The sequence below is a fragment of the Rhinolophus ferrumequinum genome, chromosome 7 (genome assembly GCF_004115265.2).
Source record: "Rhinolophus ferrumequinum isolate MPI-CBG mRhiFer1 chromosome 7, mRhiFer1_v1.p, whole genome shotgun sequence".
Taxonomy (NCBI): Eukaryota; Metazoa; Chordata; class Mammalia; order Chiroptera; family Rhinolophidae; genus Rhinolophus; species Rhinolophus ferrumequinum.
Genome location: NC_046290.1, coordinates 88,227,079 through 88,241,863, shown reverse-complemented (window position 1 = coordinate 88,241,863; position 14,785 = coordinate 88,227,079). Strand labels below are relative to the sequence as shown.

At 37.0% G+C, this 14,785-nt stretch overlaps 1 protein-coding gene across 1 annotated transcript in view; it reads right to left on the bottom strand.

Annotated features, from left to right (window-relative positions):
* The window catches only part of CCDC192 (coiled-coil domain containing 192), a 182,770-nt gene that overhangs the window by 149,995 nt on the left and 17,990 nt on the right, over positions 1 to 14,785 (bottom strand). The gene's annotated exons all lie outside the window — the stretch shown is intronic.

The following is a 14,785-nucleotide window of genomic DNA, read 5'->3' as shown; positions in this document are numbered from 1 at the left end:
TAGATACAGAGGAAGCCACCTTGAGACTGATGGGGGGTGGGGGAACAGATGCAGAATGGCCTACTCCCACACCAGCATGTGACCATTAAAAATCAGGAGAGCTATCTCAGCTGTGGAGGCCCCCTCCAGAGGAGCAAGGGGTCCAAGTGCCACAACAGGCTCCCCAGCCCAGGGTTCCAGTACCAGGGAGAGACGTCCACTGGTGAAACAAGGATGGTTGCAGTCTTAGGCGCTCCTCTTAAAGGGCCCGCACGTGGACTTACTCACTGATGAACTCAATCTGAGCTCCAACTCTGGGGTAGCAGCTGGAAAGACAACAGGGACATGTAGGGAGGAACTGAGTTGTCTGGCTGCAGGACAAGGGCTGGAGGGGCAGCTTTCTCCCAGATGGAGGAGCTGGCAGGAGCCGTAGTTTCTTTGTTGAGCCCTCCCCTCTCCTGGCATGCAGACATAGGCAGTCACTATATGTGAGTCTCCATCAACCTGGCTAACACCATTTGTTTGCCCCACTCTGGTGATTCCTTAAGACCCTCCCCTACCCAACTTTCAGGCACATCTATGTCTCTTCCAGTGCCTTTTCCATACAAACCACCTGTCTTGGTTCATGCTGAAGTCTCTCAAAGGTTCACAAAACCCAAACAAGCAGCATCTGGCTTTGGTGTGTGCCGTACCTCTGGCTGAACAGCCCTAAGTTCGCCACTAGTGGCAGCTAGCCTTGGTTCATGGCTTGGCCTCTCGAGGCACCTCCAAGCCCAGCTCAGGTAGTGGCCATCTGTGGATTGCTTTGTGGCTCATGTCAGATGGCCCTGGGCAGGACACAGGCTGTGGCTGAACTTAGCCTGCAGCAGGTCTTCTCTCAGGAGGCCCCAGGGCTGGCACACCAGTTGTCAGCTTTGGACCAAGCCAGAGCATCACCGAGCCACCTTCAAGGATGACACATCTAAAAGGCACACCGGGAAGGTACCAGAGTCCTGCTAAAGAGAATCCTGCTCTATAGGGTCAGTCCGTGCACCACATCTCCTCCACTGTAGTCACGGCCAGTCCTCACAATCAATCAATCTGAGAGTCAATCCTTCCTATTGATGTGCAAACAGCAACCAAGGCTCAACTACAATAGGAGGACACACATAACCAACACAAGGGACACACCTGAAGCACCCAGTTCTGGAGACCAGGGAGACTGCATCACTGGGCCCCACAGGACACCTACTACATAAGACCACTCTACTGAGACTGGGAGACATAGCAGCCATACCTAATATGTAAAAACAAACACAGGAGGCAGCCAAAATGGAGAGACAAAGAAACATACCCCAAATAAAAACAGAAGAAATGTCCAGAAAAAGCACTAAACAAAATAGAGATAAGCAATCTAGCAGATGCAGAGTTCCAAACACTGGTTATGAGAATGCTCAGTGATTTCAGGGAGAACTTCAGCAAAGAGATAGAAAGCAGAGGAAGAAAATATAAAAAAGAACCAGTCAGTGATAAAGAATACAATAACTGAAATGAAGGATACATTAGAGGGAATCAACAGTAGATTAGATGAAACAGAGGATTGAATCAGTGATTTAGAAGATAGAGTAGCAGAAAACATCCAAGCAGAACAGCAAAAAGAAAAACAATTAAAAAAAAAAAAAGAAGGAATGTTTAAGAGGTCTTTGGGCCAACATCAAGTGTACCAACATTCACATCATAGGGGTACCAGAAGGAGCAAAGAGAAAGCAAGTAATTGAAAACCTATTTGAAGAAATAATGATGGAAAAATTCCCTAACCTGGCAAAGGAAATGGATATTCCAGCCCAGGAAAAGAAAAGAGTACCACACAAGATGAATCCAAAGAGACCCACACCAAGACACATCACAATTAAAATGCCAAAGGTTAAAGACAAAGAAAGAGTCTTAAAAGCAGCAAGAGACAAACAGTTAGTTACCTACAAGGGAGCTCTCATAAGATGGTCAGCTGATTTCTCAACAGAAACTTTGCAGACCAGAAGGGATTGGCATGGAATATTCAAAGTGATGAAAAGCAAGGACCTACAACCAAGATTACTCTACCCAGCAAAGATATCATACAGAATCAAAGGACAAATAAAGAGCTTTCCAGACAAGAAAAAGCTAACAGAGTTCATCAACACCAAACTGAATTACAAGGAATCTTAGAGGGACTTCTTTAAGACAAAAAAAAAGATAAAAAAAGATAAATAAAATGGCAATAACTACATATCTATCAATAATTACTTTCAATGTAAATAGATTAAATGCTCCAATCAAAAAATAGGGTGGTTGAATGGATAAGAAAATAAGACCCTTACATATGCTGCCCACAAGAGACTCACTTCAGATCAAAAGACACACACAGAATAAAAGTAAAGGGACAGAAAAAGATATTTCATGGAAATGGAAACAACAACAAAAAAACTGGTGTAGCAATACTTATGTCAGACAAAATAGACTTTAAAACAAAGGCTATAATAAGAGATAAAGGACCCACTTCTGGATGTTTATCCAAAAAAACCAATAACACTACACTGGGGAGGACGTGTTTCTATGTTCATTGCATCATTATTTACAATGGCCAAGATATGAAGGCAATCTGTGTGTCCCTGAATGGATTAATGAATAAATAAGAGGTGGTACATATGTTTAATGGAGTATTACACAGCCATAGAAAAGAAATGAAATCTTGCCATCTGCAACAACATGGATGGACCTAGATGGTACTGTGCTGAGTGTAGTAAGTCAGAGAAAGACAAATGTCATATGATTGCACTTATAAGTGGAATCTAAAGAACAAAATAAACAAACAAAACTGAAACAAAGTCATAGGTACAGAGAACATTTTGATGGTTGCCAGATGGGAGGCGGTTCGGGGGGGTGGGTGAATAAAGGGAAGGGATTAAGAAGTACAAATTGGTTGTTAGAAAGTATTCATGGGGATGTAGGTTATAGCATAATAAATATAGTCAATAATATTGTAATAACTAAGAATAGTATCAGATAGGTACTAGATTTATCGGGGTGATAGATGGGAAGGGGTTCGGGGGGCAGAGTTAAAAAGGGAAGGGATTAAGAAGTACAAATTGGTAGTTATAAAATAGTCATAGGGATGTAAAGTAAAGCACAGGGAATATAATCAATGATATGCTAGTAACTATATATAGTGCCAGGTGGATACTAGACTAGTCAGGAAGATCATTTCTTAAGTTATATAAATGTCTAACCACTATGCTGTACATTTTTTAATAAAATAAAAATAAAAAATACAAAATAGAAAAGTTAGAATAAAATTACCCACAGTGGAATTTGGTGAATCTGCAATTTTTATTCTTGCTACAAAGAAAACTTTTCTTTTAGAGGTTAAGACCAAAATTTCACTTCTAATAAGAGATGTCACCCAGAATGCCTACATTTTTACCATTCACCTATCTTGAGGAGCAGAGTCATCTGGACTCAGAGAAGCTGTTTCCTCTGGTCAGCATTTATTTATTTATTTATTTATTTATTTATTTATTTATTTATTTATTTATTTATTTTAAGGAGGGCACAGAGCTCACAGTGGCCCATGCGGGGATCAAACCAGCAATCTTGGTGCTACCAGCACCACACTCCAACCGAGCTAACCAGCCACCCCCGGGTCAGCACCTTTTTATCACAAGTTCCATTGAAGCAAAAATCTGTCATGGTTTAGAATCAGATCATCCTTCCCCGAACATGGTTAATATGACTCAAATCAGCAGGTGCGTAGACTTTGCCCCTCAAAATTGTTCAAAAGTTGCTCTTTCTCATCTACGTACAAGCAGAAGAGCATGCAAAATTGGCCTGGAAATGTAAGTCACAGGCCCTACTGAGACTAGAGCGCTTCCTGACTACTCTTTGGCTATTGAGACAATTAATTAAAATCACACAGCAATATGAACAGTTAAAAAGGAAAACCTGCTGCTTTGTTTTTTCCCTTTGGTTTAGGAGCCCACTGATTTTACACATGTGCGCATTTCCTGATGATACAATAGAGCCATCTGGTGGTAAATGGAACCAGCCATAAAAACAAAGCATTCATTCAGTTCCTATAATTGTTCATGCAGTTCTCTGATCCTTAGGCCTCTGCCACAGGCCTCTGATATATTAGATGAAACTCCATGGGATGAGGGGTAAAGGAGTGCCGCTATGACTCAAAAACAGCCTGGCTCCTGGGTCACATGCGGCTTCATAATCTCCCCCAAAAGTTGGCTCTTTGGGGATGAACATCTTGGGCTGGAATAGTGATACTTGGGATGAACCAATGATCCTCACCATCCCATGATGATTCCAATAATTTCAAGAGTCAATCCAAAAAAAAAAAAAACATCTACAAAACATAAGCCTCAAAACAATTTTTGTGTGTGTGTATTTACACTTACAGATAATTCATGCTGCAAAACCTTTTATGCAGAAAGAGGAAATTGCTAAGATGCCATCCTGTTCCAAAAAGATTGGGAGTCCCTGATCTAGACTGTTGTTTCCAGGGAGAATCTTCTTGTCTAATGTTGGATCTCTAGAGGAAGTTTTTAAAATACTTGTGGGTAGACCAAGCAAGATCAGCTAATCTGGTTCTCTAAACATCCCAAATTCCCCCAGCCAAGGACAACCATTTCCAGTGAGACAAAAGCATTGTAAGTAAAGCCAAATGAAATAGGCTTGACTGAGGACTGTTATTAAGTAACCTAGGACTTTTTGTACACAGGTAGATTTAAGAAATTGTCACATGTTGTAGAACAGAGAGAGTCCTGAGCAAACTGTGAAGAATGCAGTCTGTTTTCTTTACCCCAGCTGCAAGCTGTCACTCCCCCCTCTGACTTGCCTAACTGTTCCCCCACTCCCTGAAGGGGAAGTCAGAAATGTATCTTCACTGAGGTAAAAATGGCTTACGTAAAGACAAGTACTCTTTAACAGGAGGCAACCCTTGTTAACCAAACAAAGGAATAAACATTAAATCAAGAATCATTTTAGAAATAAGTAAATACATTGGGGTTAGGAGTTTTGGAAATAGGAATGTGTGATTTCAAGGATTCTAAAAAAGTTAGTTGTGGTTAGTCATTGTCCCAGTTTTACAGGATACAATGACAGAAGAGCAGAAAAGTGGAACTTACACCATTAAGTTCACTCTGCTTCGGGCACGTGTGAACACACTGTACGTAAAGCAATTTATGTTTATTATAATATAAACATGAGATTGTCTTGGTGGCTAAAGTAATTGATGAATGATATGCTAATAAAGTCTGTTATATGACGTCACATGTTAAAAATATATGATGTACCCAGGTGTTTGGGGATTGAATCTGTCTGTGGATTTTCAAATGGTGAATTCCAGCAATTCAATGGAAATTAAATTTCAGTTTCTCACTTCTATTCTTTGTCTTAATTTTTCTACCTAAATATCAAGTTAGCAATCTAAGTACATATAGCTAAGATAACCAACATGATTGAATGAAAATACTGCAGAATATTAAAAATTTAATAAACTGTTTGATTACAGTAAAGAAACTAGATTATTATGCATGTGTATTAAAGTTGACCATCTACTCATTGACAAATCTTATATGAAATTGTAAGAGTAGATTTTCTTTTGGCTGCAGATGTTCCTCATTTGAGAATCTGGAGGAAAATCTACTTTTTTTTCTAGTTTAATTTTTCTTGATTTCTCTAACCTATCTCAGTATCTTTTCATTGCCCCCTCCCTTACTTTTGTCTTGCAATGACCTTGCTCTTCTTCCTCAGCCATGCAAAACCCTTCCACTCTTCATGACTGGGTCAAGGTCACTAATTCAAACCCTCCAACCCCCTTTGAACCCACATGCAACACTTAGGCCCCTGCATGCAGAGGCCAGACAACACTGTGCTGAGTATTTTAGTAGGAGCTCAATAAGTAGTTGATCGAAGACTCAGCAGTCAGAGAAGGTGGTTATACCAGAAAGAGCAGTACTTCAGTCTGAGAGGCTACAACAGTACTTCTTTGAGCAATATTTTCCATGCATCCAGCCTGGGACACCAACAGGGATCAGATCCTTAGAGAAATTCTGCTTGTCAAGGCCAGATGCAAGATAGTGCAGTAGAGAGCCAAGAGATGGCAATAAAGTTGGGTGATGATGGCAGGCAGGATTAAATGTGAGGATTAAATGAGGCAAAGCAGGTAACTGCTTAGACAGACGAAGTACTCAATTAGCATTATTAATCATTCCATTATCCTAACTCCTTTAAAGAGAATCATTTGATATTAAAACTTTCTAGCTTATTTTTAAACCCTAGGAAAGGAAGTCCATAGAGACATTTTTTGTCACAGCAAGTGATCAAACAAGAGCAGTGAGAAATTCAGTCAAGTGTGCAATTAGAACAAAGTTAATATGTTAAATATGTGCGTGTGCATTTACTTAAAAGCCAGATTGCTAAATAAAGGTGTGGTTATAGAAAATTCCACGTTTACAAAAGATCATTTTGACATGGGTCAGTTCAAACAAACGTTTCTAGCAATCTGAAGCTTCTAACGTCCAGGGTTCCAGCAGCAGCCCCTGCTCAGTGGTACAGTAACTTCCTGCCAGAGAAAACATGCTCACCGTATTTTGTTATGGTCAAGCTTCCTGCTTTGTTTTACCAGTACTGTCTATTTACTACTACTCTATTTACTACCTCTATTTACTAATACTGTCTATTCCTCTTTCCCCCTGAATGGTGTACACTGAAGGCTCTGTACTAAAAGGACCCTTTTACAATCTCCTGTTTCTTACACAGGTTAAAGTCCTTCCCCAGGCTCCTAGCTCAGCTACTCTTCCTGGGCAGATTTGGGTCATCCCTCCATCCATCTTTGATGATCAGAATTCATTTTAGAGTGGAAATCTCATCACTCTCACGTCTCTTTGTGCTTAGCTTTTGCAAAAGTTTCTTAGGCTAAATTGCCAATTTCTATTTATACAACAACTTCAAAACTCAGTTTTCCTGATTTCAATCCATTCTAGTGAAAACAGTATTCCTCTGTGCTTGGAGTTGCCTCAGGAGTCACCTAATAAGGTATTTTTAACTCAAAAGTTGAACAAATTACAACTATTGTCAAAACCCAGTGGAAAGAAGATTCTAGAAAGTGCCCATCAATATAACTGTGAAGGGGTTGGCTATGGGAGGATGACAGATAAGCACTGACTAAGGAGAACTCTGATCTGGAAGGCCGCATTCTGGACTTAACTGACCATTTGACTTGGGCTATGTGACTTTTGGCCTTCACTTCTCAGGGCCTCAGTTTTTCATCTTTACATGATGAATATATAGGTCAGGTCCTGGCAGAAAACAGATGACCACTCCAATCAATGACTGAGGGAAGTTTAATGAAGGGACTATGTAAAGAGGTGTGGGCACAGTTAAGGGCATCAACAAAGGACGGTGAGGCACCCTCTCGAAGTGAAGGTACCCTTTGCCTGACCTTGAAGAGGTAGGGGAAGAGGTAATGGGAGAGTATTGTTACAGGATCAAGAAAGAGAGCTTGCAGAGAGGGATACCTCATGAGCTGGAACTTGGGATAAAGGAGCACAGCCACTGCCAACCTGTGCCCAGGCAGTAGTAATGGATGGACCAGTGGAATAAATAGCCTGAACTCATCTCTTCTCACCCTCTGTCCTTCTCTCTGTATCTCCCTTGGGTTGAACCCAACAAGAAGCCAAAGGGCAAGACAGCCTGAATGACAAGCCCAGAGAGACCAGCTTTCCCGGGAGGGAGCAGAGCGGGCGGAAGGTGCAAAGTGAACCTGGAAGGCGAAACAATGAAACCTCAGGCCAAAGGGGTTTAGTTATATCGGTGGGTTACAAATGCCAGCCCGTGGATCAGTGTTGGTTTATGGTAACATTTTCACCAGTTGTCAAGAAAAAGACAGAATTAAAATTTTGAAAAAAACACTGTGAAATTATCATGAAGCCAAATTTATTCCATTTAGAGGACGGTCCTTTTTCTGAGATTATGACCATTCTTAACAATATTTTGGTGTTAAGAGAATGTTTCATTAGCAAATGGTGGTGAGAGTATGTGGAAATTATTGTGTGTTAGTGTTTTTTCTTGAAAAAAATGGAAAAGTTGGCAGTTATATGAGCACTAACCCCAGTTATTTTGGGGGTGAAAATTCTTACAGGTTTATGAAATCTAAAAGTAAAGGAGCCTCTATCTAAGTTATCTCTGTTAAATTATGGATCGAATGACTTATCAGGTGGACTTTCCAGAACTATGGTCCCTGAATTCTCCTGGACCAAGTTCAAGATGATGGATCTGTATTCAATATCAAGTTGCTTGAGCAAGGTTACAAGACACTCTTTTTTCTAGAAAAAAAAAAATTTCTAAAGGCCAATCTTTTGTCCTGTGAAAGATTTAACTACTTTTGCATTTCTGTAGCATCACTGATAGAATAATAGAAAAGGTACTTCAAAGGAACTGTTGACTCAGATTTTAACTTACAAAAAGATTGTTGGCATGGAAGTTAAAGAGAAATTACCATGTGACATTTGATAGCTTCATAAATAACCAAATAATGGCCTACCCGAAATTCTTGACAGGCCAACTCTTATTTTAACTCAGTTGAAAGCGTTTCAATTCATTAAGAAAACATTTTAATTTCTTTAAAAAATAAAGGAGAAAGGGAAATGGAGAGTCATTATTTAGTAGGTATAGAGTTTCAGTTTGCAAAATAAAAAAGCTCTGGAGATTAGCTACACAAAAATGTATACATGCTTTACACTGTGGACCTGCACCCTTTAAAATGGCTAATTTTATGTTATATGTATTTTAACATATTAATAATAAAAATAACATAAAACAAATGTATTATATAAAGCAGGTAAATTATGAAGTGAAGGAATTTGACGATGTTAAAATTAATTCAACCACTCGTTACCTATTCACAGGAGTGTTGTGAGAACAAAATGAAAGAAAGGTTGATTGAACATAATAAAAACTGTAAAGTAAAAAAAGAAGAAACATAATAATCTTACTGAAGGAAAGGATTTTGGTTAATAAAGTAGACATATACTATTTGTTTTCAATAAAATTTTGGTTTAGTGGAGCCTATAATAAAGAAAATACTTTTCCCATTTGTAAAGCTAGTGCTTTGCATAGGTGAGTTCTTCATGATAGGATTATTTTCTAACACATCATACATAAATTTAGATTTTGAGTACTTTGTCATATTCCCCAACAATGTTTTTTTTATTCTCCCACTGTATCCTAAAGTTTTAGGAAACGTATATTCCTATAGGAAGAAGTATTTTCAGGTCAGTTTCTAACTAAGGTGATAGAATTTTACTGTTCAAATTAACTGAGGTTTTTCAAACTTAGCTTTGTGAATAAATTATTGCTAAACTGTGAATAATCAAAAACAAATGTTGCATGATTGACGGTATTCAGAGTAAAGGTAATTTTTTTGTGTGCTAGTAAATTTTAGGCTCTAAATAACTAAACTTAAAAAAAAAATCCAAGAAATTTAACTGCAATGATAAAAACTTCAATACTCCAATAATGTTCCAAGAACCTTGTGAGGAAATCCTTAATTGAACTTGATGTTTCATGAGAAACCTTTTCCATAAGAATCCATTCCCCTAACCCAGACTGGCATTTGCACAGACTCCCTTCTTTACCAAGATTTGAAGGAGAAATGTGTTATGCATTCTTTGGGATCAGATAAAAGTTTAGCACAATTTCCATAGTACATTCCAATATGATAAGGTAAGCAGAGGACAGATGGGAGAGCTCTCTTTTGCTGTGAATTTCCACTTCTTTTAAGGTCTCCCAGTCAAAATATTACAAAGAGGCGTGGCCAGAGTATCAGAGAAGTTGGCATAGCATGCCCGACATTAGCTACTCAGTAGATCTCCGTTTTCTTATTTATAAAATGAAAAGATCATTGTATCTAATTCATCTTGCTCTCTTGGTGGCCATTTGTCAGGCTGTTTTGACAGTCCAGTATCTTTCACATCTTTGGAGAATTTCCCATCTCCCCAAAATAAAGTCAGGAACTCCCTCTCAAGCATCATGTGCATCCAAGTTGTGGCATCCAATCAGACACACCAGCCTGAGACTTCCATATGGACGAGAGTGGTATGAAACAGGCGCCAAATAGAATGGAACCTGGCCAGGTGGAGAGGACCATTCTCTGTTCAGAGGATGCAGTGGCAGAAGACTTAACAGTAATATCTCATGCTCACGGGAAGGAAAAAGCGATGTGAGGCCTACGTCTAGTGGCAGTGGTAATTGGTTTTTCACCAGAATCCGGCAGGGTAATTCATTGTGTGTAGTCTCCAAGCCTGATTCTCTGATTCTACAGATCGTCCAAAATATCTAATGTCTTTTAATAATTCATTTCCCCCTTAATACTAACGAGTCTGGATTTTGTTGATTTTAAATGTGAATCTGACTGATTATTACTTACTATTTGTGAGATTTTTTTTTAAGTACGTAATTTAATTATTCTGAGCCTCCATTTCATCATCTCTAAAAATGGAAGAAACGATAACTCAGTAGAGCTGCTATGATGATTAAATGTAATGCAGAAAAATGCTTAGGATAATGTCTGATCCACAGAAGTAAGTTTTTGTTTTTGTTTTTGTTTTAAGCATCTTCTTTTTAAACTCTAGGTTTTGTTTCAATGGTATACCTTCTGGGAGATCACAGCCTAGGAAAGAGCCCAAGAGTGGATCATAAAGATCTGAAACGTTTAGAAACTCTGGAGGTCTTGGCATTGTGCAATTACATCTAACCCGGTTACTCCTTGTGGAAAAAGTAAATCATTATGCATAATGTAAGACCAGAAATTCAAAAATGTAGTAGAAGAGGGCATGGCCTGTACCCTTTCTGCCTGCTAAAGAGGATTTTTACTTGGTCTTCTTTGATTCTTCCTTTTTTTGGCATTCTTGCTAGGCATGTTCTTTAGGAGTTTTGAAATGAAAAGGGAGAGATTGAAGAAGAGAGAGAGGAGTAAAGATGGGCTAAAAGAAAAAGTTTTCCAAGGAGCTGTTAAGGAGAAAATTTAGGAAAAGCTGTCATGTGAGATAGAAGCTTATGGAAAAGGAAAGAAGGATTTTTTAAAAATGGATCTCCAAAAATTTTCCCCACATTCTGTTTAGTTCATGCAATTTAACCCTCACTATACCATTAGAGTTTATTGGACCAAAATATAGTTTTGAGTTTCTGTTTTTGAGCCATTGTATTCATAATAATCTATATTTCATGGCTTTTATTTTTTCTGAGATGTCTTACAAAAAAGCAAACAATATATATTTATTTTTTTAAAAAGAATAAAACTCATTCTATCTTGCAAATACAATACAGATGCATTGGAGACTTCTACAAATCTAAGATATACTGTGGGATATTAGTCATCTTATTTTTCCCTTTATTTGAAACATGTTGTTACTTAATCATCCTAGGAATTTTTTTTCATTATTCATCAATTATTTCCAATTGAGACTTTAAAGAATAAAAAGATCCCTCCCCCAAAAAACAACAAAAAAATGTGGAATTGCCTAGGAGGACAATATAATAATAAAATTAATAATTATCTTTTATTTTCTTATTGTGTTGCCAAAAGTATTACATCATCTTTCAAGGTATAAAAGACGAGACACCATTTTTATAACCTAGCTTTGGCTTTCATGAAACAAAGCTGCAAATACTGACTTTTTCTTTTTCCATCCATAATGTCCAAAGAGAAGAACATTTATAGAAGAGATCTCACAATTCTTAGACAAATCAGAAGATGAACGTGAAGAGCAGCACTTTTGATCAGCACTGTCCAATGCAGTAGCCACTAACCACATGTGGCTTTTCAATACTTGAATTGAGACTTGAAATACACACAGGATTGTGAAGACTTAGCACGATAAAAAAAGAATGTAAAACAAATTTTTTTTAATTAAAAAATTAAAATAAAAAATAAAATAGAATAAAATAAATAAATAAATAAATAAACATTTAAAAAGAATGTTATAACACAATACCTTTTTATATTGATTACATGTTGAAATGACACTATTTTTTATTTGTTAGGTTAAATAAAATATATTATTAAAATTTACTTTTATCTGTTCATTTAAAATTTTTCATGTGTCTACTAGAGCATTTGAAATTGTAATTATGGCTTGCGGTATATTTCTATTGGACAGTGCTGCTCTAGATGCTAATGTTGATAGAATTAATTATGTAAGTGAAATAGAGCATGAATTTTCAGATCATAACTTCCTAGGGACTTAGATGAACATCCTCAAGCATGAGTGAATGAGTAAAAAACATATCTCTAAGGACAAACAAGGAAATAGGATATTCTCGTACAGGAAAGATTGTCACACAATATTTGGTGACAAGAACTTGGACTTTCCTGTTTGCTAAGAAGATGTGTGACAATATTCTTCTATCTTTTGAATGTTTATGTGCCAAAATTTTTACTGATATAAAAAGATTTGCTATATTTAAATTTTTTAACCATTTAAAACTTACATTTTTCTTTTTTAAATATTTATAATTTTTATTAAATGTATTGGCATGACATTGGTTAGTAAAATTATGTAGGTTTCAAGTGTACTTGTACATTTCTATAGCACATCATCTATACAGAGGGTGCAAAAAAATGTATACACATTTTAAGAAAGGGAATTAAATTCTTATTAAAATTTCAAATGAGTTTTCTTTTACTATATCATTATTCTTATATAAATTATTTGAAAAATGACTTTAAAAACAAAAATTTAGATGGGTTTATTTGAGCCAGATAGTAAATGGTGATCACTATTTTCCTAGTATACTAAAGGTTAAACACTTGAGTAATTTGAAAGTTACCTTGTGGGTATTAGACTTTGTTTTTACATCACAAATCAGTTCTGAAACCAAATCATTTGAATCTGAGCATTCCATGTTAAGCAGTTACAAAGAAAATTATTATGGGAGACTGTTTTCTAAATTTTCAGTAACATGATTATTTTTCAAAAAAATTTAAAAATATACATATATATATATATATATATATATATGAACAAATTTGATGGCACAAAGGCCAATTTCTGCTTCATTCATTCAGAAGAAAAATGAATAGAATTCAGAATATAGTCACCACAGACATAGGTATTTCTATTTTAAGGAAGAGTCTTAAGTAGTAATAGCTCCGAGGGAAAGCAGGCTGTTCTAGAATTTATAGCATTTTCTTTTGTTTTTTTAAATTAAAGTTTATTGGGATGACAATTGTTAGTAAAGTTACATTGGTTTTCAGGTGTACAATTCTGTAATACATCATCTATATATCACATTGTGTGTTCACCACCCAGAGTCAGTTCTCCTTCCATCACCATATGTTTGATCCCTTTTACCCTCATCTACCAACCCCTCCCCCTCCCCCGGTAACCACTAAACTGTTGTCTGTGTCTATGAGTTTTTGTTTCTTCATTTGTTTGTCTTGTTCCTTTGTTGTTTTCAGTTTTATATATCACATATCAGTGAAATCATATGGTTCTCTACTTTTTCTGTCTGACCTATTTCGCTTAGCATAATAATCTCAAGATCCATCCATGTTTTCGCAAATGGCACTATTTCATCTTTTCTTATGGCAGAATAGTATTCCATTGTGTAAATGAATGGGACTATATCAAACTAAAAAGCTTCTGCACAGCAAAAGAAACCATCAACAAAATAGAGAGGCAACCAACCGAATGGGAGAAGATTTTTGCAAACAATGCCTCCAATAAGGGGCTATTATCCAAAATATATAAGGAACTCATACAACTCAACAATAAAAAAAACACACAAATAATCCAATTAAAAAACAGGCAGAGGACCTGAAGAGACATTTCTCCAAAGAGGACATACAAATGGCCAATAGACATATGAAAAAATGCTCAACATCACTAATCATCGAAGAAATGCAAATAAAAACCACCATGAGATATCACTTCACATCAGTTAGTATACCATTTTCTTTAGGCATCTGCAACAAGCAAAACAGCTCACTTCTTTCCAAAGAATGTTTCTGAACCATATTTAATTTAAAAATCTCCTACAATTTAACTACCCTTCGCATTAAGTGTATGATTCAAGAGTGTTTTCTTTCCTAACCGAAAAACACAATGTGTCCAGCTACAAAATAATAAACCTGTGGGAATCATTCACATATTTATTGAGTCCCAGAGCTAAACTCTGGAGGATAAAGATGAATTAATCAAATTTCCTACCTTCCGGGAACTCATAATATGATAAAAGTTGAGAAAAGGAAGAGAGATATTCAAATAAGTGAACTTCAATATTATAAGGATGAGAGAGGAGAAAGGAAAAAAGATGTGTATTGAGCATCACCTCTGTGCCATGGATTTACTATGTATTATGTACCCCAAATTCAGATAATATAAAAGGCATAAAAATGACAATGAAAATCATCCACAATCCTGCCACCCAGAGATTGCCACATGATATGGACTGAATGTTTGTGTTCCCTGCCCCCTCAAATTCGTATGTTGAAGTTTTACCTTCCAATGTGATAGTATTAGGAGGTGGGGCCCTGGAAGGTTATTAGGTTTAGAGGAGGTCATAAGAGTGGGTTCCTCATGACGGGATGATTAGTGTTCTTTTAAAACAAAACCAGAGAGCTCATTCCCTCTGTCACCTTCTCTCTCTCTCTCCCTTCCTACCTCCCTTTCTTTCTCTCGTCCCCCAACCCCCACCATGTGAGAATATAGCAACAAGGTAACTATGTACAAGCCAGGACCCAACTAGGCTGGCATCCTAATCTCTGACTTCAGAACTG